The 27,474-nt window shown below is 36.1% G+C and overlaps 1 pseudogene; it reads left to right on the top strand.

Moving 5' to 3' along the window:
* Positions 1-7,203: 7,203 nt before the first annotated feature.
* LOC132053722 (beta-D-glucosyl crocetin beta-1,6-glucosyltransferase-like) lies at positions 7,204-25,603 on the top strand (annotated as a pseudogene).
* The last annotated feature ends 1,871 nt before the right edge of the window (positions 25,604-27,474 follow it).

The raw sequence follows: 27,474 nt of genomic DNA on the forward strand, positions 1-27,474 counted from the left end.
GGACCAATACCCTTTCACATAAGTGGTGATATCGTTATCGGGGCCCGGGATTATGATTTCGAAGGACGGTCTCTCCAACCGCATTCTGAATGAACCCTGGGAATGATAGTCGCATCAATCGCGGAGGAGTAACGCCTAACATTGTAACCCCGATCGGCTTTGTTACCCTTCGGGGGCTTTTCAACCGTAAACTCAGAGTCGAAATGGTATATCGAAGGAATGACGTCTTTACCCCGGGGTTCAAATGGAACTTTAACCTCAGTCCTGGTCGACTGGGGAAATCCCACCGGAGAGGCTTCATGAGAGGAGGACACTAGACTCAGAGCCATTTTTGATAAAGGTATGCTAAAGAAAGAAAAGATGAAAGAAATCCTTATGAAGGTTTGAAGATCTGAGGAAAACTCAAGAGGAAGATGAAGTTTCCAGCGAGTGGGATGAAGATTCTGACAAGGAGGATAAAGATTCTGATGAATAATTTGGTGATTCTGGCAAAATACTTGAAGATTCCGATGAAGTTTTTTGCTTCTCAGGTGAAGAAAGCAGAGGTTGAGATCGAAGAGTAATTTTTAGAGGTTGTAACTTAGTACAAATGGGCAAGCATGAACTATGTATAAGCGAGGGGCCATAATGACGGAAGTGCATTGATCAGATAACCGAAAGGTCGACCAATAGTAAAGCCATATGTGGCTGAAGTCAGACGGACGTGACAGTTGATAAGATGTTTGATTTTCTTGCTCAATTCGAAACTTACAGGATAAGGTATCGATAAGCTCGGCGCAATGAAAGCTTAAACAAAGAGAAGAATCCGTATGGAAAGGAAAGGCCAACTACGTTCGGATGAAGATTAAAAACTAATGAAAACATTCATAATCCGAATAAGATTCGATTTGATCCAAGAAAGTTTCTACTACATCTGTGACAGGTACCCGAATACTTCGGTTACATTAACTTCACAAAACAAAATAGCCTAACATATGGTCCTAAACTAAAAACGGAAAGAAAATCCAGTCTGGTATGATGAGTCGAAGGTTGAGAACTTCGGTTTATACCCTCGAAAACTTCTACATAATCATGCATCCAGTATTTTAAAAGACAGTTTTAGGGCTCGCCTCGGAGCTTTCCCCGGGGCGGGGAACTACTAAAACGCCTCGGGTCTCACGCGCGGCGCTTAGTTCTCGTGAGGCTTACGCCGGCGCCCGGCCACGCCTACAAACACGCTGTAACGCCCCGACGCTCGACGGTTCTTACACAAATTATATGTTAAATTTCTTAATTAGTATCGTTGACCCTTATAATTCTTTAACAAATGAATGATACTTAATAGTTTTTCATCTATAAAAGTAAGAAGATTGGGTGTAACTCAAATAACAAGTCGTAGTATTGCATACATTTGAGAACATCGTGAGGGTGAATATCACTTTATATTTCTTTGAAAAATACATAACCGAATTGTAAATTTTCACTTGTCATTGGTCTTTTGTACATCCTGTATCAAAAGTATCATATTAATAAGCATCGACGAATTTTGTGGTCCATTCTCTTTCACTTGAGCACCTAAAGTGACTCTTGTTTCATTTAAACACTTCAGGTGGGTCATTCCTATTCCACTTAAACACTGTTTGCACCATTATTATTTTGCTATTTGAAAGTAATTATATTTTTATTCATGAAGGAGTTACGTTTTAATTATAATACTGAGATAAAATGAATAGTATGATAGCAATATTGTTTTAAGAAATTGTGATTTTTCATTGTTTGAAAGTTAAGATGTTATAGTTGATTTGTATTTCATTATAGCTTTTATTTCATTGTATTATTTATACTTGTAAAATTATGTTACATATAATTACAAATTGTAAGTGGCCTATAATGGATTGCTTTGATTAGTTTTTTTACGAGGATCCAAGCCTTATATATATATATATATATATATATATATATATATATATATATATTCGTTCTTTTCTTTTTTGCAAGTATGCTTTTCTTTGTGGAAGTTGCTCCTTGCGTAAGTGTCTTTGGTAGTCTCCCGTCTTGTTTGGAGAGATGAATATCGCTCACTCTTCTTTTTGGCAAAGTGACGGCCATCGTGTGGATTGATGAGTCTTTACGCGCTACGTTTGAACGGACTAGGCGTATCTTTGCAGATACGGTCACTCTAGCATTCGTTGGGGAATGCACACCCGTCTCATCCATTTTATACGAGATGGGGGAACTGCGAGATTGCACTAACTCGATATATATATATATATATATATATATATATATATATATATATATATATATATATATATATATATATATATAGTTTTCTTTTATTTTTTTAATGTAATTTTACATATTTAAAAATATTTATTGTAATTATATTATTTTATGAAATACTAAAAATTAAATACCCATGGGGCTTACGCCCCGTGCCTCGGGGCTTACGCCTCGCCGAGGCATATGTAAAATGCCCCGCCTTACGCCCCCGCCTTTTAAAACACTGCATGCATCGGCTAAGTGGTTTCGAGATTGCCCTCCAGAATAGCAGAAACAGGGTTGTTTTGTTTCGATGGATCATCTTTATCCAGAACAATCAACGGGGTGGTCCACCACGGGAAACCTCCCCACGCGAGTCGCAAAGATACGACGTGATCGGCTAGGGAACCTGTCCCAAAGGGAATAGCGGGAGCCGCGCGGAACTCTCTCGAATGCGCGCCTACCGCCCAACAGTTGTTGCCTCCCCGCCCGACGGTATCTCCGGTATACTCCTCACTAATGCTTTTCCCTTTTAAAGAGGATTACTTCGTGGGGAGTCCTGAAAAACGAGGGTTCGGGCTCAGTACAAAATTGTAAGAACGAACAGGTGATTTCACGTATAGCTTAAAACTTACCATAATTTTTTCCTCTCCATCCTTCGGGTGCCATGCTCCTCCAAGAGCGGCCCACATCACGAGAGGCGCCTAACAGGGCAACAACCTACTAAAAAATGATAACTACGAGCTCGGGTTCAGCTGATACTGGGGTTAGATTCCACTCCTCGAGAAAGTTTACAGACAAAGAGCGATGGAGTTAGTCCGTACGAATTATAACAAACTGATGCAACCATCCCCTATCAAAATCATCCTCGGGGCCTATAAGGCCACGAGCCCCATGAGGGTATAGATGAATTATGCCTCCTCGGATTACACGGAGAACATAGGTATGGATAAGATGATCAAGGGTAAAAGAAACCCCGGCTACATTGGCCAAAATCTCGAAGCAGTAAACGAGCCTCCAAATCTGCGGAGCAATTTGGCAATTACAGACGTGGTACCGGCGGCAGAAGTCTTTTATCACTTGGGAAATAGGAAGAGTCCCAATAGCAAAAGGGTAAGTATAAGACAACGAATAACCAGTAACATGGTGGGTGATTCTTATCCCTCGTTCAACAGGGCGGATGTCGACATCCGCACCGAAGTTACAATTATTCCGAACTATGGGAATAGTGGTGGCATCAATGTAGGATTCGAATCTTTCCGCAGAATCAAGGTGGGAAGAAACTTTGCAGTCATTCACATATTTAAAGCCGGCAAGAAGGATGTCCGTATCAAGAAACTTTAACTCCTCCTCGAGGCTAGTCACACCCGTCGCTGACAATGGCGGAGAACGTGGCGGTGATGAAGAGTGATCCGCACTTTGTGTTAACAACGGTATGGAAGTCATTACTAAGAAAGAAGCGTAGAATCAGGTGATAGCAAACAAAGGTTTTAAAAGAGTTTGGAACTTAGAAGGAGACTCAAGATCAAGCAGCTGCAAATAAGGGTTTTAAAAGGTTTGGAGTTTAGGGCTTTTTGCCAAGTACATGGCAAGATATGAAATATGGGCTTTATATAGTAAAAAGTGAGAAGTTGAAAGGTTTAAAAGTTCTGACAAGGGTTGGATTCTCAAGAATGATTAGGCGGTACGTAATAATGAAAAATCTGCATCAAGCAGAGTGCAGAAGCGATGGAATGTCTTTTCAAAGGTGGCTAAGTACGGATCGCTCGGCTTTATTGGGATCCATTTCCCGGAGTTAATACTTTCCTCCAGAAAATAGAGGGATTATCTGTATACGGTAAAAACTGGGGTCGGTGATCCTGACCCAAGGTTCAACGATTCGAACTAAGAATGAAGGGCAGTGGATAATAGAGCTCGACTAAATCGGAAAGGAACATTTCGGACCCAACTCTCAGACCCGACAATTCCCGAAAAGTGCGCTTACAGTTGGTGATAGTGCGAGAAATCTGATCCGTTGCGGATTTCATTCCACACGGCCCAATTAGCGAACATCAAGCCCGAGATTTCAGGGATCTTTATCTCTAATTGATTTAGTTATCTTGTTGAATGTAAAATCTTGAACTATAAATGGGGAGGGGGAGTAAATCTTCATATCCCCATCAGTTGTTTACCATCTTCCACACGATTGTATCACTAACTTGTTCCCAAAGTTCTGTCAAGCATCAAAATAATAAGAATTCCTACAGTTTGTCCGAAGTAACACGGGCCTTAGAAACGAGTACATTCATTGCATCCAATTCCAAGGCTATTTCGTATTCTTTTAGTCACAATCTCTATTTCATTTTTGTTATTTTTTGTTCCATAAACGAATCAAATCACATATCTTTTAAACCACATACAAATTCAATTGTTACATTTTTAAGGGGTAGAATAAGACGGGATAACTTATCCCATGATCCCACCTTTTATCCCAAATTGATTGGATCAGATAGGATACCAAGTGAGTTATCCCACCAACTAAACATGTGATAATTTCAATCCCACAGGACTAATAATCCCATCCCATCCCCCATCCCTCCTACCAAGTGACCTCATAGTTGTTTCGTTTTTCCTTATGACACTCAATGATTTCCGACAAAATTATTCAGAAATGGGTATAGGAAGATCACAATTTATAAAAGGAAAATGAAACAGGTAAGGAATATATTAGCACAAAAGTAATATTTAAATTAACGTATAGATATCATTAATAGGAAGATTACAACTCCTCGTTCTATGTTGGCAAGAATTCATAACCACAATAGGTATTCACATGTCTCTCCGGATGATTGATCCTACCATAATATCCATCCGTCTGGCCTAATGAAATCATCCTATTTATTTTTCATGAACACTGTGGTAGACCAAGTCTTCAAATGGGCTTCACAAGTAACGTGCAAAGCCTGAACCTCGGGAAATAATGCATGTTTTTAAAAAAGTAACATCAGGCAAGACACGCAGCAAAGAATAACCAGCAATCTATAAACTTGCCACAAAAAATTTCTATTGTAATTCAAGTTTGTAGTAAATCCATAATCCATTGACCCAATATCTGGAAAATAACAAATAATACTATACAACAAAGGAAGTCGAGAAAATGATAACTTAACTTATTTTTTAAAGCAAGAAAAGTCATCTTTATGTATTTAGAATCTCGAAAGCACAACAGTTTCGAAACATAACCAAAGTAATCTTTTATAGGTAGAAACATAGATTGCAATTGGTACATGAAACATGAGATATATAGTGGTACCACCTTAGCACCTCCATAAATAAACATAAAAAACAGAGTACCTAACATCGAAGAAGGAAATTTTGCAGTCTCCGCTTTCACCAAACATCTGTGTCGGTTATTTTTTTCTATTTTATTGTTTCAATGGTATAGAAATTGATCATTTTTTTGTGTGAGTGCCAATTTATATAGTGGATTAAAAAAAATTATTTTGGGCAAAACTGACCATTTGTTTCCTCGTTTGATGCTACAGCTAGTTGCCTGTTAAAACTCTCCATTGTCGCCTCAACCGTTTCATACAACAATAAATAAGCAATTCATTCTAGAGGAGGAGAAAATAACCCAATAACCTAAAAAGTCAAGAAAATGAGAAAGATCAGAAAAATAACAAAATACAATGCCGCAGTCATTTAGCAGCACATGTGTGTGGCTTGATAAATGTTATTAAGTGAGTTAAATGTGATACATTTAACATAATTAAGAGATGATTAAGAGAATTAAAAGAGTAACTTTTTTTTAAACATAGCACATAAATTAAAAAAAATTAAAAAAGGTCAAAAAAAAAAAAAAGATAAATAGGATACTTAGACAAAGAGAGGTGCTACATCACTCTTTTTTTGCCTAGTTTTATACTCTCTCCATTCCATAATAAGTGTCATTTTAACAAAAAATACGCATGTTAAGAAATCAATAATGTAATGTGAAGTTTACTAAAGTATTCTTATATAATAAAAATAAATTACTTTTTCTTCTTGATTAGAGCATGCACAAGTAGTAATCCTTTTGACATTGGGAATCCAACAATACCAAGTTACTATGTGGCTTTTTTAATCATCATTTAGATGTTACTTTAACTTGTAAGTTTTTATCTAAGAGTAGAGTTGGAAAAAACTAGTTAATTTATATCTTGGTTTCCTAAAGTGACACTTATTATGGGATAAATTTTTTTGATTAAAGTGACACTTATTATGAGACGAAGAAAGTAATATATATAGATTTGCCAAATTAATGGTATTCTAAAAAGAGTTGAAGGTTTGCCCACTTTTACTACTTCTTTTTCAATGTTTTAAACTACTCCCTCCGTTCACTTTTACTTGTTTATTTTGAACTTTTAAAGTTGTTTAAGAAATAATAAATGAAGTGCATAATTTATCAATGTATTCATATTAATTGGTGCATATTTTTATTAGATTTGAAAAATGATTTGAAGTGAGTAATTAATAGTATGAGTAAAACAGGAAAAAATAAATTATTTTTTCTTGATATGCTAAAAGTGACAAATAAAAATGAAAATCTATTTTTAGAATAGTGGATAAGTAAAAGTGAACGGAAGGTACTGTATATGGACATATATATTTTTATTTCCCAAGGTTGGATAAATATCAAAAGTTAGAATTTCCTAGAATCAAATGACCAATCACTTTCATGTCTTATCCTAACTCTGAAAATCACTTTCACAAACCAAGTGTTATATGAATATTTTTTCGAAACATGCAGCAATAACCGCTTCATCACGTTTGCAAGAAAAAAAGATTCAAATTTATTTTAAACAAAAAAAAAAATAGCTTTCATTTCTTTTCTTTTTTAGCAATCATATCATATCCCTTTGTCTATTTAAAACCAAGCCGGCAATACTACTAACTACACAAACAGCTCCTTTCTGTCTTGTATTTTCTTTTCATCCTCCTCCTCTGTTTCCATGGGTACAGAAGGCAGTACTTTGAGGGTATTGATGTTTCCATGGTTGGATCATGGACACATCTCTTCTTACTTAACTGTGTCAAAAAAAACTTGCAGACAGAGATTCTATGTTTACCTTTGTTCCACACCTATTAATCTCAATCATATCAAGAAAAGAATCCGCCGAAAGTATTGTCTTTCAATTCAGCTAGTTGAACTCCATCTACCAGAGTTGCCTGAGCTTCCTCCTAATTACCATACAACTGATGGTCTCGCACCCCATCTCAACGCCACACTCAAAAGGACCGCCAAAATGTCCAAACCTGAATTTTCAAGAATCTTGGAAAATTTGAAACCTGATTTGCTAATCCGTGATGTATTACAGCCATGGGCTAAGGAAGTTGCCACTTCACACAACATTCCAGCAGTCACACTAATAACTTTTGGTGCAGTCGCTATTGCATACTGTATGCATCAGATGAGAAGGCCAGGGATTGAGTTCCCTTTCCCAGCTATTTATTTGAGGAAAATCGAGCGACAACGAATGAAAGAAATGTTGGAATATGTTGCTAAAGAACAGGATATTGATGATAATAAATAACCGTTTGTTAGGTTTTTGGGTTTTCCCTTCCTATGTGGAATTGGATTAATAAAATCCAATCCAATTAGGTTTTTGGGTTTTCCCTTCCTATGTTTTGGGTTTTCCCTTCCTATGTAGAATTAGATTAATAAAACTCAATCCAATTTGGACCAGGCCATTTTTGCCCAAAAATTTCTCTATATATAGGATCAATTTAGGTCTTATTTTCAGAACACAAGAGTGAATTCATAGCAACCACATAGAGAGCAAAACGTGAGAGAGAAGAAAGCATTTTCGTCCAAATTTTTCATAAACTGATCGCTTTAAATTGCGTTTTCCGATTCGTTAACCGTTGGATCATGCTGAAATTTGAACTGGGGGTTCTCAACATCTGGTTCTTCGATTTCAACGGCGAAGATTGAATTTTCCGTCTTTGTAGCTCCGTTTTTACAAACGTAGCTCGTTTTTGGGTGATTTCTCTCATTTCTTTACTAGTTTAGTGCTATCTTTTATGTATTGTTGCTCCATGCTTGGTTTTGTTGTTGTACCCATTTGGAGAACATTGTTGTAACTCTTGTTGATTATAGTGGAGCTTTTTGTGTGGTAGTCTTGTGGATGTTTCTCTTCACTTGAAGGGGTTTTATCACGTAAATTTGGTGTCTCTTGCAATTGATTTATTTTTGCTTGCTTTGCTATTTTATTGTTGGTATAGCTGCTGCCCGGATTTTCATCTGTGCTAATGTTTATTGTCTTCTCTTGGTTCAAATAGTGTGCGAAGTTTTGACTTGGGTATTTCTTCCGCTGTTATCTCGTCGTGCAATTTGGTTATTGCTTGTTTCTTCCCAACAAAGTGGTATCAGAGCTTGTAGTTATATGTGGTTGTGTTGATCGTCTATTTGAATGATGGAGGCAAATATGAGCAAGACGGTTTGTTTAAATGGCAGTAATTACCATATTTGAAAAAGCAAGATGAAAGATCTTTTATTTGTCAAGAAATTGCATTTACACATGTTTGCTTCTAAGAAACCGAAGTCTATTGAAGATGAGGATTGGAAATTTGAGCACTTACAGATTTGTGGCTATATTAGGCAATGGGTTGAAGATAATGTTCGAAATCATATTGTGAATGAAACAAATGCTAAAAGCTAGTGGGAAAAGCTCGAGACACTTTATGCTTCGAAAAGCTAATAATAAGTTGTTCCTACGCGAAACAATTGATGAATATTAGATACAAAGAGGCGACCATTTCGATCATATCAATGATTTTCGGGGGTGCCATTGATCGGTATGCCGGAATGGGTGTCAAGTTTGATGAAGAAATACGGGGACTTTGGCTTCTTAATACTTTGCTAGACTTCGGGAAACCCTTAGAGTTTCTTTGACTAATTACGCTCCCGATGGTGTAACTATGGAATATACTAAAAGTGGTGTTTTGAATGAAGAGATGAGAAGAAGATCTCAAGGGTCGTCTTAAACTTCACACTCCATTGTTTTGGTTCTTTGCGAAGACGGGGAGAAGTAACTTCGCAGGTCAGAATGATAGAGGCAAAAGTAGAAGCAAGTCAAGATCCTCCGTACAAAGAATCTTACGTGTGACTATTGTCACTTGAAAGGGCACATCAAAAACATTACTACAAGTTTAAGAGAGACCGAGAAAAGGCAAAAGAAAGAAGGCGATAATGAAAATCGTGTTGCTTGTTGTTCTTGAAAATGATCTTCTTGTTGCTTGTGGTAAAAATGATATCAATCTTGTTTGTGATGAGTCTCGGTTTGTGGATTCAGGTGCCACTTCTCGTATCACGCCAAAGAAGGAATTATTTTCTTCTTATACTCGGATAATTTTGAAAATTTACGAATGGGCAATAATAGTGAGGTTGAGGTACTTGGCATTGGCACAGTTTGCTTGAAAAGTAAGAACGGTTCGAGGTTGGTTCTTAACAATGTCAAGCATGCTCCAGATGTTCGTACGAATTTAATTTACGTAGGAAAGCTTGATGATGATGGTTATGATCAAACCATTGGTGGTGGCCAGTGGAAGCTTCTTAAAGGTTCAATGGTTGTGGCTCGAGGCTACAAGATGTCTGACTTGTACTTATTTCAGGGCTCCATTTGTGGTGACTCAGTAAATTTAGTGGAGAATAATACTTCATCAGAATTATGGCTAGAAGGCTGAGTCATATGAGCGAGAAGGGGATTGATAACTTGGCTAAGAAGAATTTGCTTTAGGAGTGAAACAAGCAAAGCTAAAGAGATGTGTTCATTGCTTAGCGGAAACGAGAAAAGAGTTTCTTTTCACGGTCATTCGCCTTCGAGAATCGGATTTCTTGAGTTGGTACATTCGATTTGTGTGGTCCTTTTAAAGTAAGCTCTCGTGGTGGTGCACTTTACTTTGTGACTTTTATTGATGATCATTCTCATGAAACTACGGGTATTTCCTTTGAAGTCCAAGGATCGAAGTACTTGATGTGTTCAAGACTTTTCGGGCCTTGGTTGAGAGACGGACGGGAAGAAACTAAAATGCATCCGCTCGGACAATGGTGGTGAATACATTGGTCCCTTTGATAATTATTGTAGACGAGCGGGGTATTCGGCATCGAAAAACTCCTCCAAAAACTCCTCGGTTAAATGGTTTAGCGAGAGAGATGAACGAACTCTAGTTGAGAGGGTTAGATGTTTGCTTTCGAGATGCTAAGTTGCCGTTCATTTTGGGCGAAGCACTTAATCTGTTTGCTTATGTTAACAATTTATCTCCTGTTGCTTTGGATGGTGATGTCCCCACGACGAGTTTGGTTTGGTAAGGATGTCTCTTATGCTCATCGAGTCTTCGGGTGTAAGGCCTTTGTGCATGTTCCTAAGGATGAGAGGTCAAAGTGGAAGTTAAAACTAGGCGGTGTATCTTCATTGGTTATGGTCAAGACGAATTTGGCTATCTTTTCTATGATCCAGTTGAGAAGAAACTTGTTAGAAGCCGTGATGTTATGTTCTTTGAGACCAGACAATTGAAGAGTTTGACAAAGCTGAGAAGGTTGATTCTCAGAGCAATGAGAGCTTAGTTGATGTTGATCCGGTTCTGTGACTATTGCACTCGAAGAAAATATTCAAAATAATGAAGATCAAGTTGATAATGAAGATAGTGATCATGTTTCGGAATGACCGACCGGCATGAAGTTGTTGATGCTCCGGTGGAAGATGATGTGGTTGGCAAGAACCGATTCTATTGATGTTCCGGAGAGTTCTCTCAAGATCTATTAGAGAGAAAGTACCTTCATCTCGTTATTCTCCCGATGAGTTTGTACTCTTGACTGATGGGGGAGAACCTGAAAGTTTTGATGAGGCCATGGATAGTGAAGAAAAAGAAAGGTGGATAATCATACATTTGATCTGGTTAAACTTCCTAAAGATAGAAAAGCTTTGAAAAACAGGTGGGTTTTTAGGGTGAAACATGAAGATGGTAACCCAGTTTCACGAGACAAGGCTAGATTGGTTCTCAAGGGCTTTAATCAAAAGAAGGAGTTGATTTTGATGAAATCTTTTCTCCGGTTGTGAAGATGTCATCCATTCGGGTTGCTGCGGGCTTGGCCGCAAGTCTAGATTTAGAGTTGAGCAAATGGATGTTAAAAGCTGCTTTTCTCCATGGTGACTTAGATGAAGAAAATTATATAAAGCGACGGAAGGTTTTGAAGTCAAGGGTAAAGAGAATTATGTTTGCAAATTGAAGAAGAGCTTGTATGGTTTAAAACAAGCTCCCGAGCAAAGTACACATGAAGTTTGGTTCTTTTATGAGTCAACGGGGCTTCGAAGACTTCTTCAGATCATTGTGTTTTTGTGCAAAAATTCTCGATGGTGACTTTATCATTCTATTGCTTTATGTTGATGACATGCTTGTTGTTGGTCGAATTCTGTAGAATTCGAAGTTGAAGCAAGAGTTGAATAAGTCTTTTGCTATGAAAGACTTGGGACAGACAAAGAAGGAATTCTTGGCATGCAGATTATTCGTGACGAGAAAGGCCAAGAAGTTGTAGGTTATCACAAGAGAAGTACATTCGAAAAGTACTTCGCGGTTCAACATGGATAAAGCTAAGGTTGTCAAAACACCTTTAGCTATGCACTTCAAATTGAGCATGAAACGTTGTCCTTCCGGTGATAGTGAGAAGGAAGAGATGAAGAAAGTTCCTTATGCTTCGGCCGTTGGCGATCCGATATATGCGATGATTTGTACAAGACACGATATTGCTCGTACCGCTGGGGTTGTCGGCCGTTTTCTTTCTAATGCGGGAAGAGAGCATTGGAATGTTTGTGAAGTGAATTATGAGATATCTTTGTGGCACTTCTAGTCCGAGTTTGTGTTTTGGGACGGAAAGCCTATTCTTTGTGGTTACAACGATTCGGATATGGCCGGTGATATTGATACTCGTAAGTCTACTTCGCTTTTGATTACTTATGCGGAGGAGCTGTGTCTTGGCAATCTAGGTTGCAAAAATGTGTTGCTCTATCTACTACAAAAGCTGAGCTTATTGCTGCCGTTGAAGCTTGTAAAGAGTTGCTCTCGATGAAGAGATTTATGGAAGAACTTGGCTTTGCTCAAGAGAGGTATGTGCTTTATTGTGACAGTCAAAGTGCTATTCATCTTGGCAAGAACTCTACATTTCATGGTAGGTCAAAATATATTGATGTGAGATACCATTGGATTAGAGATGTGTTCGATTCTAAGTTGTTTGAACTTGAGAAGATTCACACCGATGATAATGGTTCAGATATGTTGACTAAAGCTTTGCCAAGAGGGAAGTTTGAAGAGTGTTGCTTGATCGCCGGGATGGCGATTTTCTCTACATAGTCGGGAGGGAGAGAATTGTTAGGTTTTTGGGTTTTCCCTTCCTATGTGGAATTGGATTAATAAAACCCAATCCAATTAGGTTTTTAGGTTTTCCCTTCCTATGTGGAATTAGATTAATAAAACCCAATCCAATTTGGACCAGGCCATTTTTGCCCAAAAATTCCTCTATATATAGGATCAATTTAGGTCTTATTTTCAGAACACAAGAGTGAATTCATAGCAGCCATATAGAAAGAAAAACGTGAGAGAGAAAGCAGAATTTCGTTCAGAAATTTTCTGCTACAGCAATCTGCTATAAATTGCGTTTCCTGATTCGTTAACCGTTGGATCATGCTGAAATTTGAAATAGGGGTTCTCAACATCTGGTTCTTCGATTTCAACGGTGGAGATCGGATTTTGTGGTCTGTAGCTCCAGTTTTTTAGTACGAACAGTAACTCATTTTTTGGGGTGATTTCTCTCCTTTCTTCATTAGTTTTCGTGCTATCTTTTATGTATTGTTGCTCCGTGCTTGGCTTTGTTGTTGTAGCCATTTGGAGAACATTTTTGTAACTCTTGTTGATTATAGTGGAGCTTTTGTGGGCCGGGGCTCCCGTGAATGTTTCTTCTTCACCTTGAAGGGGTTTTACCAGGAAAATTTGGTGTCTCTTGTAATTGATTTATTTTTGCTTGTTTCTTATTTTATTGTTGGTGTAGCTGCTGCCCGGATTTTCATCTGTGCTAGTGTTTATTGTCTTCTCTTGGTTCAAATAGTGTGGGAAGTTTTGACTTGGGTATTTCTTGTTATTCACGTCGTGCAATTTGATTATTGCTTGTTTCTTCCCAACACCGTTCGCTCAGGACCCTGCGCAAATCACATTGCTGATGAGTACTTCCTTATCTATAGAGGCCAAAAACCCATGAATGAGGATGATGGAGATATGGATCTCATCGATTGGCTAGGAAAGAAAGATGAGCATTCAACTGTATTTGTCTCCTTTGGAAGTGAGTGTTTCTTGACTAAGAAAGACATGGAAGAGATAGCCTATGGTTTGGAACTTAACAATGATAATTTCATATGGGTTATAAGGTTTCCAAAGGGGAAAGAAGTCAAGCTTGAAAAGGCACTACCACAAGGTTTTCTTGACAGAATCGGAGACAGGGGAAGGGTACCTAGTTAATGGATGGGCACCACAACCAAGAATTCTCAGTCATCCAAGTACAGGAGTATTTGTAAGCCACTGTGGTTGGAATTCTGCAATGGAAAGCATAGATTTTGGTGTGCCAATCATAGCTATGCCTATGCACCTGGATCAGCCAATAAATGCTAGGCGGATGGTAGTAATAGGAGTGACAGTCGAGATTGTTAGAGATGATGAAGGAAAGGGTTACAGAGAAGACGTGGCACATATTATCAAATCTGTGATTTGTGAGAAAACCGAGAAAATTTTAAGGAAGAAAGTGAGAGAAACTAGTCAGAATTTGAAGTCCATAAGAAGAGAAGAAATGGATGCAGCAGTTGAAAAGCTAAGACAGATTTTGCAGAAATAAGAAGTGGAATAATGGTTCAACTCTGTTCATTTATTCTTCAAGCTAATATCTGCACCATTGGATGAATAAATTACGCATAATACTAAAATTTGTAGTATTATTTACAAGTAAATTGGCCGAACCATTATTTGTAAAATGGAGTACGAAGCTTCAGTGCTCGCAAATAATGAAATCTTGTGCATGACCGAACGGTTTCGCTCTTACAAACTAAGAGCTTACTGGTTACTTAATAATTTAAAGAACCATCCCTTACAAATTACTAGTGGATGAAACAAACAACTAGGTAATGACATTAATTTAAAAAAATTAACAATAAAATTGTATATGTCCACGACAACATGTCCCGCAGCTATAAATAGGTCATTTATACATAAAATGAAGATCATTCATACAACACAATATATATTCAGCTCACGTCATTTTCTTAAATTAGTTCAATTCATTTACAACTTTCTTACCTGTCAAGGATTTACAACCTTTCTATACGGATTTAATTTCGCAAAAAATGCACGTGTAGTTGTCAAATATTGCAGACACCCGAAAGCGTGTCCCCACAGACGCAGGAAAAATATCATATATTATTTCTATTATATATAAGCGTCCAGGGGGACTACCATAGCAATAAATACTTGTACTAAAATCTATATAAATTGTATACTTTAATCAACTATTTTTTGTATCCCACATGGACATATGTCATAGTATTGAATATTTATTCTCTTCTCATGTATACACATATGTACTTCAATTTTAATTTTCCGACACATTTATTTCCTCCATACACTTTTACTTGTTCACTTTTGACTTTTCACGTTCTTAAAAATTAATAAATGAAGTACTCCCTCCGTTCCATATTACTTGGCCACATTACTAAAAATTTCTGATATTTCTATTATATATAAGTGTCCAAGAGAGGCGAACACAACAACAACAAATTGTACAAAAAGATGTCTGAGTTGTACACTAAATTTGGACTTATTTCAATTGTACTTGGTTTCTTTCCTTTTTTTTCCAGTTGTGGGTCCACTTCATTTAACAATTACTACTACTTGGTTTGCCACCTATTCTCTGTACACTTGTATTCCACTTTTACATTATCATATTTCTTTATGTCTACACTTCATTTTATTACTCTATTATAGTAAGCACATGAAATTGTACTCTAAGCAGGGACTAACATGTGTACATTTTAGAAGTTTAATATTATCTGGTGGGTTTACTTTTTGAGTCCCACGTGTTCGCAGTGTCTCAATTGTCCTTTCATTTTCTTCATTTTGGCATATAGTCCCTCTGTCTCAATTTAAGTGTCTAAGTTTGATTACACACGGAGTTTAAGAAATAAAGATAGACTTTTGGATCTTGTGGTTCTAAATTAAAAATGTGTATATTATAATAAAATATCCTTTGAATCTTGTGATTATAAACTTGACATGAAGGATATTTGAATTGTCAACTTACTAAATATAAAAAGAGGCGGACATAACCAAAATAAGATAAATTTTAACAACAATTGAGAAATTAAGGAAAAAAAATAAGAGGAAAAGAAACAAAATACTGTTTGGTGGTTCATATAGTTTGTACTCTGAATTAGAGATTTTCTTTTAATTTTTCCTATTTAAATTAGAGTTTTGCTATTAATTTTGATGAGTTTATTCTATAAATTTCTCTGTTAATTAGATCTAACGCAGTGTCTCAATTGTCCTTTCATTTGGCATATACTCCCTCTGTCTCAATTTAAGTATCTAAGTTTGACTAGACACGGAGGTTAAGAAACAAATAAACTTTTGAATCTTATGGTTCTAAATTAAAAATGTGTATAATATAATAAAATATCCTTTGAATCTTGTGATTATAAACTTGACATGTAGGACATTTGAATTGTCAACTTACTAAATATAAAAAGAGGCGGACATAACTAAAATAAGACAAATTTTAACAACAATTGAGAAATTAAGGGGGAAAATAAGAGGAAAAAAAACAAAATATGAAGACTCACTAAGAAGGGATGCTTGGTGGTTCATATAGTTGGTATTCTGAATTTGAGATTTTGTTGTTTTCATTTTTCCTGTTTAAATTAGAGTTTTGCTATTAATTTTTGTGAGTTTATTCTACAAATTTCTTTGTTAATCAGATCTAATACAGTGTCTCAATTGTCCTTTCATTTGGCATATACTCCCTTTGTCTCAATTTAAGTGTCTAAGTTTGACTAGACACGGAGTTTAAGAAATAAAAATAGACTTTTAAATCTTCTCGTTCTAAATTAAAAATGTGTATAATATAATAAAATATCCTTTGAATTTTGTGATTATAAACTTGACATGTAGGATATTTGAATTGTCAACTTGCTAAATATAAAAAAAGGCGGACATAACCAAAATAAGACAAATTTTAACAACAATTGAGAAATTAAGGTGAAAAAAAAACAGGAAAAAGAAACAAAATATGGAGATGCACTAAGGAGAATTGCTGTATCTTTTACAAAATATACAAACCATAAAACTAACTAAAGTGAGTAGCTAAATTAATCATATTGAGCCCCGTGCATCGCACGGACATAGCTTGCTAGTTCTATTAAATAAGCGTCTAAAAAATCTCTTTGCTTTGCCCAAATGCAATACAAGATCAAAGGGAAGTTTGATGAAATGCTGCGAAGGAGTGTATTCATTCAATAACAATCCAAGTACTGCTCAAAGTTCTTCCAAAATTCAACACATCAACATAAATCCATCCTTCATTTGAGAAAGACGCTATATTGGCCCTCGAATCAAGGCGAACAACACGGAGCTTAGAATGAAGGGATACATCTACAATTGTACTCATAAAATAATCAATAAAATGATTTTTTCCTCATATTTGTTTTGTGATTGCAGTTATTTATTTTCTGCTAGCAAAATTTGTCGTGAACAAATTTTTGGCATGCCCGGTGGGACTAACTCTGTCGTTCATCTCTTTATCTCCAAAATCAAATTTGCAGATTCTGAGATCTACTATTGTGATGGCCTCGGAGAAAAGCTTTGGTGTTCCATCCATAAGTGTTATTATTGTTGTTTGCCCAATGACTCGTAACATGTTCAAAGTTGGTGGTTTGGAGGGATCAGAGTGTTTTATCTCCTTGGAGATGTTAGAAAAGAACAAGTCCAAATGCTCCTCGACGCACGAGCCTAAACTGCAAGTTGCTACATTACTCGACGTATGAGCCTAAACTACAAGTTGTTACGCTTCTTTTTTACACGAGCTTAAACTGCACATTTCAATGCTCCATGATGCACGAGTATAAATTGCATAAAAAAACTCAAATAAAGTACTCTTTATGAACTACGTAATGACTTGATCCTCTTTGCCGAGGTACATAGGCTATTTAAAATTTTCTTCTAAGTGCGGTTACATGAGTAAAAATAAAATGCTCATCCCTTTAACGTGGAGTCAAAGAAAAGTTTCTTGCACAAAGTTTCCTTTGCTGCTTTTTACATGCTTGGAGAATCTAAAGACAAGGTTCTACATCTTTGGAGGATGGAGCAATTTTCCATGACGTTCTTCTTACATCAACTTCTTCATAGTAGAGGGATCATGGTGCATCAATGGGTCTACACACTTTTTTTGGGGCATATCTACTTAGTTCATGTACTTGCTCGTCATACCTGCAAAAAAAAGAGGCACTTCAAGTGCCTCTCTCGCCAAGTTAAAGAGGGAGATGCACCGTCAACTTTCTCGCTAGGGTTGGAAAGGACTACGCTAACTGTCAATCCTACTAAGCCGCAAGGATAAGATTCACCATGTAATAGTTCTACGGATGCTGCAAGAAAAGTGAAGGTCAAAGTTGTGTCCGCAAAAAAAAAAACTACTTTAAAGGTGGACACACCAAGTGATTCCTTACAGATCACGTCAACATCTTCTTGGTCTGATATCGAGACCAATTGTACTGCTTGGTAGACCTAAAAATATATACAAATGACGAAGCCATAATGCTTCAGTGCGGGATGGTGAACATTGTGTCATTGTACTTCTCCACCAAGTCTTGAATTATGAAACACTCCATGCCGCGAGAAGGAAGCAAGCTTCTTCCACTTCTTCACTAAGTCAAAAGGAGAGGTTGTCAATGCCAAATGTTAATGGACAAGTCATTCTCCCTACATCTTTATAAATCGTGAGAAGATGACGTCACATGGTCTTCTTCCACCAAGTCGTAGGGATGAGATTCTCCATGGGCTTTCTCCCCAAGGATAGAAAAGGCTACTCCAAATGTTCCCAATCAACGCAACAAGAAAGGAGGAATCACCAAGTTATTCTTTGCTAAAGTAAAACAAAATGACCAAAGACGGATGCAATAAGTTTCCTCTCATGAAAGCCGGCCGGATAGAGTAAAGCAACAAGTTCCATCGAAGTCGGACGGACATCACCCCAAGTAGTTCCTCGCCAATCAACGATGATGAACTATGAAGGTCCTTCCAGTGCTGCAGAAATTTTATTTGATATTTGTGGCTTTAAGAGTAGGTTGTGACTTCGTGTGCATGTTTTTCATCTGAAATAGAGACCATTTACACTCTCGTGCAGACCTACAAAGAAAAAATACAAGAAAAAAAGAGAAGTGCCCTCATGAATGTTATCCAAAGTCCAGCACGACATATCTGGAGACCAGTTTCAAAAATTAACTTTCGTCAATTCAGAAAAATTTTAACTTTGAGTTTTGGATATGTCGTAGCCTTCGGAGTCTAATATCTTCATAATCAAGCCGCTAGTCATTTGGACATCCCAATCTCAAGATATGGAGTTTTCCGTGAGACTACACAGTGCTGAAAGAAGAAAACGAAGATCTACAGTTCAACTTAAAAAAATAATTCCTACCAATCCAAAAGGATTTTCGCTTTGATTGTTGTATATGTTGTAGTAATACGACTGCAGCATCTTCAGAATCAAGCCCCTCATCATTTGTACTCTCGTACACAAAGATAAGAACGTTTTGGTGCGACTATACGAAACTGTTAGAAGAACCGCCAGATCTGGAGACCAACTTCAAAAATTAATTTCCATCCATACAGAATGATTTCAATGTTGATTTTGGACATGTCATAGTACTACAAGTGTAGAATCTTCAGAATCAAGCCTCTCGTCATTTGGTTGCTCCTACGCTAAGATACAGACGTTGTGTTGAGACTACGCGAAACTATCAGAAGAATCACCAGATCTGGGGACCAATTTCAAAAATTAATTCCCTTCAATCTTGAAGGTGTTCGATGGTGAATTTTGAATATGTCGTAGTCCTACGAGTATAGCATCTTCATAATGAAGCCACTTTTCATTTGGACGCTCCTACACCAAGATATATATGTTTTGGTCAGACTGCACGAAACTATCAGAAGAAAACACGGATCTGGAGCTACACTTTAAAACTTAATTCCCGTCAATCCATGCGGAGTTTTTCTTTGGTTTTTGGATATGTTGTAGCCTTAGAAGTCTACTTTCATACAAACCAAGAGGCTTGTCATTTTGATACTCCAACAACAACGTGCAATTCCTTTTCTCACAGGTGCGCAAATCTAAAAATCCTTAGTCACAATCCTTTAAAAAAAAAAAAAAAAGGAAGAGAGAAAAATGAAGGATATATTTGTCAATGGCATGGTGCTTCAACCGAGGAGGATGGACGCCAGGGTGTGACAACATGACGCTTCAACTCAGCAGGAATGATATTGAAAGAGCTGTAAGAAATGGAAAAAGAATTGATGGCTTCAATTGGTAGAGGTGCACGCCTTACATAGATATAGTATAGTAAGGCAGTGAGATATTTTTCAAAAAGAATGCAAATGTCCCTAATTGTGTTTCCCGGAAAGCTATTCACTATATGGTGATTGATTTGGTTTATTATTTTTTCCAAATTACCATATAGGGAGAAATGAATTCAGAAGCAAAATAAAGGAAAAAATCAATTCCATATTGCGAAAAAAAAAAGAAGAAGGAAAAACATATAAATTTTCCAAATCATGCAACATGATTTGAATAATTATGAGGAAGACAAAATCAAGAGTTACATAAGGCAAAGCAAGAGTTACATAAGGCAAAGATCAATTTCATTATTTTTCTTCAAATCTGAAATGGTTGAATTGAATAATGTTATTTGTCATTTTGTCCCATTATGGAAGGATGTATTTGCCATATGGAGTTATAATACAATTTTGGTATTTGAATATTGATCAAGAAAAATTGATGCAATAAACTCATCCTCAAAATTAAAGGAAGAGATTTGCATATCTTTTTGGCTGTTCACAAAATTAAAAAAAAAATTAAAAAGTTCATGCCACATTTCAAGAAATGTCTTTGAAAACAAGTCTCAAAGAAGTTTTGTACAAAGACCACTTCACGGGTGCTTCAAGTCTCATCTACAATTTCGGCAAGCCTACACCTCGATAAATTTTGAAGTAGGGGGCATCTGTGGACATCGAAATTTTAATTGAATTAATCCATACAAAATTTTGATTAAATTCTAAGTTATTGACATGTTGATCAAGTCAAATTTTAGTTAATAAAGTCGGATTAATTATTTAAGTCAAAATTACACGACTTGAATGAAATTCAAATTTTATTTGGGTTAGTCCACCAAGCTGACAAGATAAGCCCAATCCATGTTCTTCAGGTCTAAGGCCCATTAGAATTACTTGAAGACCAAAATACCAAAGCACTTGCTCACACCTATATGAAGGGGTCACACATCCCCTTTTAAGGACATCTTGAAATTGGCATAGCATCTTTGACTAGAGGCAGAGGAGAGCAATGACATCCATATAAGTTTTCTCCAAAGGTCTTCACAAGAAAAGAGTTCGAGAGACATCTTCCTTCAAGAACAAACCAAGTGCTGCTCAAAGTTCTTCCTAGATTCAACACATCAACAGAAACCCATCCTTCATGTAACATCACATATTTTCTTTCAACGTATTTACGACTAAGTTAGAATCCCGTGTTTTCGTTCAATATATGCACGACTAAGTTGAGGTTGACGACTGCACTTAAATATGAGAAATGGGATTTTAGGCAATAAAAACGAGCTGCTTGCTTACCCGTCCTACTTGCTGAGCTACTTAACACGTATATTAATTATCAAACGAGGACGGGACGAGTGTTAAATTGATAAGGACCAGCAGATATTATTCTCTAATTAAGCAGGTCGGTGACTAGTAGGTGTGTCACCTACATTCTAAAAGGAAAGACTGAAAACAAATCCCCCCCCCCCCACAAAAAAAAAAAGCAAGGGATTAGGGCAGCCAAACGGCCCCTTTAAAGGGCTAGACTTTCTCATTATTTCCACACAATTTTCAGAACCTAGAGAGCCTTAGGAGGATCCAAAAGAATTCTCTCTCAGATCAGCCCCAAAACCCTAAAGAATTTGAAGGAAAGCTTCTAACTTTTGCAATTTAAGTTAATGGGTTGTTTCAAATCTTGAAGAATCTAAGTCAAGGAAAGTGATTTCCACCCAAGTCTAACTACCGCCTTGGTTTCGTCTCTTGAAGAACAGAAAGAGGTAAGGAATCTTCTCCTCTTTATATGTTTGAGCTTATTGGAGTCTTAACTAAGTTGCGGAAGTAAGAACTCTTGAAGAAATGGCCTGAAAATCGATTCTAGGCTGCTGTAAATTGCTGGACTGTTTTGAAGTTGTGTTCTTGATGTTTTATGGCTGGAAATCAGTAGACATAACCTAATAATACTATTGTTATTGTGGTTGGTGTGATTGAAAGAAAAGAAATCTTGGAGGAGTGTTGTTTGATATTGTAAAACCGAGCTTGTTGCTCATTTGTTGTGGTTGTTGCTGCGCCCTTGTTGGAATGTTTTAAGGGTTTAATTGTTGGTGTTTAGGGCTGATTATTGTTGATAAAGGACTGATAGAGTTATTAGTGTTGTTGCCTAGATTTGAAGAAAAGAGGAGTTGGGAACTTGTCATTTAATAACTTTAAACCGAGCTTGTCGCACGTTGAGTTGGTGTCGAAATTCTGATTGTGTTGTGTTAGCTTGCTGGTTGTGTTGTTGTGTAGTCTTGCCTATTGTTGTGTTAGCTTGCTGGTAGTCTTGCCTATTGTAGGCTCGAGGAAAGTAGTAATAAAATCAGGGGAGGTGCTGCCGGTTTTTATATAGAATAAGCGTATAGTTCGTTATACGATAGTTGTATCTTTCATAGCTTAACGATAGCGTCATTATCATTGTTGTAGATTAAGGCGCGATGAGTTGAGTTTAGCGTGGCTATTGGGCAGATTATTATAAGGTATGTAATGACTATCCTTTTTTTTTTTTTTTTGGCATGATCCGTAGACAGTAAGTGCTTATCAAATCTTAAAGCAAAAGAACTATTGTTTAGAGCTGTCATAGAGGTGTAACGTTTCTAGATGTGGTATTGTATCTTCCGAGGGATTTCTGTTCACTCGTTAGTTCATTGTTGGTAGAAGAGTTAGAGACAGACATGTTGATAGCTTCATATATTTCAGTCTATGCATGATATACAACATGATATATAGATATATTTTCTTTAGCCTGGCCACTTGGTCAGTGAGACAGACATGCCTGGCCTATGAGTTAGTGAGACAAATATGCCTGGCCTATGGGTCAGTGAGACAGATTGCCTGTCCGACGGGTCAGTGAGACAGATTGCCTAGCCTCATGGTCAGTGAGATATTACAGTTGCCTGGCCACATGGTCAGTGAGATATATGTTATTGCTATATTATATTTCACATGAGACATATCAGGTGAGACATTTCAGGGTATTCCTTGGCCTCCAGATTGTTATACTTATCAGTTCAGTTTCAATTTCAATTATTTTGTTGCCTTACATTCTCGGTACATTGTTTTGTACTGACGTCCCTTTTCTGTGAGGCCATTTGCGTGCGTACTAGGTGCGAATTTAAGATTTTACGTATACCCCGATAAGTGGGACCAGACATCAGCTGATTGGTGAGCTCCACTTATCCGGAGTTACCAGATCTAGTTTTGGACTCTCTTTGTGTTATAAATATGATGGGTAGGTTGGGGCCCTGTCCCGACCATGATACAGTTATACTTTCCTTAGAGGCTTGTAGACGAATCCTTTATACAATATATTAGTGTTGTAGCCTTACTGTTCTTGTATATGTCTACTATATATATATATATATATTTTGGGTATATATATATATTTACACATATACTGTGGCCTGATTGGTATTGATGCGGAGTAATGCGTCAACCTAAGTTGAAGGTTACCCCTCCATAGTTATAGATTCAGAGTGGTTCGCTTGGCTCGATTATGGCACGGGGGGCCGGTCATTGACCCTCGAATCAAGGCGAATAACATAGAGATTAGAATTAAAGGATACACTTAGAGTTGTACTCACAAAATAATCAACAAAATGTTTTTTCTCATATTTGTTTGTGATTGCAGTTATTTATTTTCTGCTAGCAAAATTTGTCGCGAACAAATACGGGTTAGATACCCATTCAAATAACTCAAATTTTATCAAATAACTTTAAATTTTAACCACAATTTCAAAAAGACATTCTCAATGAACCTCAATCGTCGAAAATTTCAACCAAGTACAAAACTCATGTGAGCTTCCAAGCTTGTAAAATCTCCAACAATAATTTTATAATGTTTTACTTTAATTCACCCAACGTTATTTAAATCTGTGTTGATATGTAAATACCACTCTCAGTCAGTTTTTAAGTATTAAAACATGAAAATCATGATCACAAATTAAGAAAATATTGCCTTCTTCTTAAGCATTTCAAATTATATAAAAGGTGAGCTAAATAGGGTAAGATTTAAAATATGGACTTATTTTAATTATAAGGTCAGGCCAAAGTGATTTAGAGGGTAAAATCTCAAACATAATATACTGTACTTTTTTTTTTTTTAAAAAAAAAAAAAAATTCCACGAACTGATTTTAATTTACTAATTTACACTTACCTGCAAATGTCCCATCATGTTGCTGAGACAATATACTGTACTATCTATTTAATGCATGTTGCTAATTTTATGACCACACGTGAATCAATTGATTAATTAGCCCTAGTCTTCTTTTGGCTGATTAAATTATCAAACCGCGCAATTAGGAAAATCTAGCTTCTTTTGCGCGCACAGTATGTTTATTGAAAGAGTTCAAGTAATAAACTATTAGTTTAAACAATTTTTGCATCATCAGGTCATCTTTACCCCTATAGCAAATAAAGGTGATTTTAAGATTTTAAATCTCACATTTTAAGAAATTTTGCATGTAGATAAACAACTTAATTTTAATTACACTACGATATATAAAACTTAAACTCTTAGCAAAATTATTTGGTACCTAGGCGTGTATATATGTATATGTTCTGTTATTTATGAATTTCAGGAGGGAAAAAAATCATGGCTTCTTTAGGCAGCGATTACCATACTATTAACGGCCTCCCACTCCATCTCAACCCTACACTCAAATAAGCCCTTAAAATGTCCAAACCTGAATTTTCAAGAATCTTGGAAAATTTGGAACTTGATTTGCTTCTCTGTGATTTGCCCCTTCACACAATAATCCAACAATAATGCTCATGACTTGCGGTGTAGCTTCATTTTCCTAGTTTTTACATTCAATCATAAAGCCGGGGATAGAATCCCTTTCCCGTCTCTTTATTTGAGGAAGATTGAACGAACAAGATTTGAGGAATGTTGGAAAAAGACATTGAAGAGAAGCATCCTGATGATAAGGACGACCCTTCAGCTGAAGAAGTACCAATAAGTAAAATCATGCTGATGAATACCTCCAGCCTAATAGAGGCAAAGTGCATTGATTATCTTATTGAATTGATCTAATTGAAAATTGTTCCAATTGGTCCTGCGGTCAATGACCGCATGAATGAAGATGATGGGAATATGGACCTCATCAATTGGCTAGGAAAGAAAGATGAGCATTCAACTGTATTTGTCTCCTGTGGAAGTGAGTATTTCTTGACTACGGAAGAGATAGCTTACGGATTGGAACTTAGCAGCGTTAATTTCATATGGGTTGTAAGGTTTCCAAAGGGGGAAAAAGTCAAGCTTGAAGAAGCACTACCCCAAGGTTTTCTTGAAAGAATTGGAGACAGGGAAAGGCTAGTGGATGGATGGGCATCACAGCCAAGAATTCTCCACCATCCAAGTACGGGAGGATTTGTAAGTCATTGCGGTTGGAATTCTGTAACGGAAAGTAATAAATTTTGGTGTGCAAATCATAGCCATGCCCATTCACCTTGATCAACGAATAAATGCTAGGTGTGTGGTAGAAATTGGAGTAGCTTTGGAGATTGCTAGAGATGATGAAGGGAAGGTTCACAGAGAAGAGACAGGCATATGTTATCAAAAGTGTGATTTGTGAGAAAACAGGGGAAATTTTAAGAGGGACACTAGTGAGAATTTGAAGTCCATAAGCAGAGGAGATGGATGCAGCCGCTGAAGAGATAATACAGCTTTGCAAAAATAGCAAGTGCATTAAATCTTCTATTTAGTGTGTACGAATCTCTATTTTTGGGCCATTCCTATGACTATTTCTCTCTATTTTAAAATCCCAACTGTTTCACTTGGATGATAGAAATCATTATGCGTAGTTAACAAATAAATGGTTAAGATTTAGTTAAACAAACTAAGATTTTAATCATAGTTAGAATAATAAATACACCATATATTTACTTCCAAATCTTTTGGCAATCCCATAATTATAGTTCCAGAAAATCTCATCCATATATACATTTAATGATTTTCTCTCTTTTCCAATTTTGTTACGAGTTCCTCTTCTTCTTTTCCTTAAATAGACTTTTTCTTTTTGAACAGCCTAATGCTTCGTGGGAGTAAATACAATAAGACCCAATTAAATTAATGTACAATATCAAAAATCAAAAGATTGAAAAAATAATATTATAAAATAAAAAAAATTATCTGTCTAATGTTAAATTTTAGTGGAATCTTGTCAATTGTTAAAAAAGAAAAAGAAAAGAAGTATTGTTCATCAAAGAAAAAGAGGAACACATCAAATTAAATTAGCAAGTAAATATTAACTCAAAATCCAAAATTACTAATCAAGAGCTCAAAAATCTAGAAAAAAGGAGGAACTATTGGAAAATTCAGAAATTCATAAGGAAATCTTTGGTATATTTATTATTCTAACTATGATCAAAACCTTAGTTTGGTTAATTAAATCTCAATCATTATTTGTTAACTATGACACATGTCTTTATCCAAGTAAGAACTTGGGGAAAATGGAGAGAAGAGAAATGGAGATGAGCCGGATCCTCTGTCTTTATATATACACAAAGCTAGAGAGGACTTGGCACCTCTCATTGTGAAGAAATTATTTATCCTTTTTCCTTTATTTTTCTATTTCTTTTTATTGTGTGAAACTGTGCATCCGTTACTCAATTTATGTGAATAGTTGTAACTCTTTCTCTCATTTTCTTTTTTTCATTTTCTCATTAATTACTATTCCAACCTTTCATATTATTTATTACTTATAAATCAAAACCTACACCCATGAACTGGTTTCATTTATATTATCCATTGAAGGGCACTTTCTCAAACCGCACATGTGATAAAATAGTAGAAAATCCAAAATAATGATCACATCATTTTAATGACTTAAGTTATACATATTAATAGTATAATAATCTTTTTCATATATTATAGCAGGTTAGTTACCATAGTTTTAGATTATAAATTAATTATCACTACAACAAACTTGATTATTTGTGACGAATTATTTTGTCACTTAGAAGTCATATTTCGTCACAAAAAATCATTTGTGACGGAAAAAAAATCGTCAACCTTTCGTCTCTAAAACCACGTCACTAAAAGATATATAAAGACAATTTAGTGTTTAGTACATTAAATAAAGTTACATTAACGACAAAATACAATTTTGTCCCCAAATGCATAGTATTTATGACGAACTTGTTTGTCATAAATGGATTAAAATTTTGTAGCTAAAAACATTGTAACGTCGCTAAAAAGGTGTTTATTACCGACAAATCTAATTTGTCATTAATTATTATTTTAAGTAGTGACGAAGTTGATTGTCTTTAAAGCTATGCATAATTTGTAGTTAAAAGAATGTGATTACGTCACTAAAAGGTATAAGCTTTGTGTATGAAAGGAACTTTTCGTCTCTAAATATATAAATTAGCAACGTATTTGTTTGTCTAGAAAAGGCAAAATTTCGTAGTTGAAAATATTTTTGTGTATTGAAAATGGTGGTTATTACTGACAAAACTAATTTGTCACTCTATGTTATCTTAATTAGTGATGATTTCAATTGTCAAATATTAAGTTATTTCATAGTTAAAAGTATAATTATGTTATTATTATGGTGGCCATTTTGGGGTAAATT

Source organism: Lycium ferocissimum, chromosome 4 (assembly GCF_029784015.1).
Source record: "Lycium ferocissimum isolate CSIRO_LF1 chromosome 4, AGI_CSIRO_Lferr_CH_V1, whole genome shotgun sequence".
In the NCBI taxonomy this organism is placed as follows: domain Eukaryota; kingdom Viridiplantae; phylum Streptophyta; class Magnoliopsida; order Solanales; family Solanaceae; genus Lycium; species Lycium ferocissimum.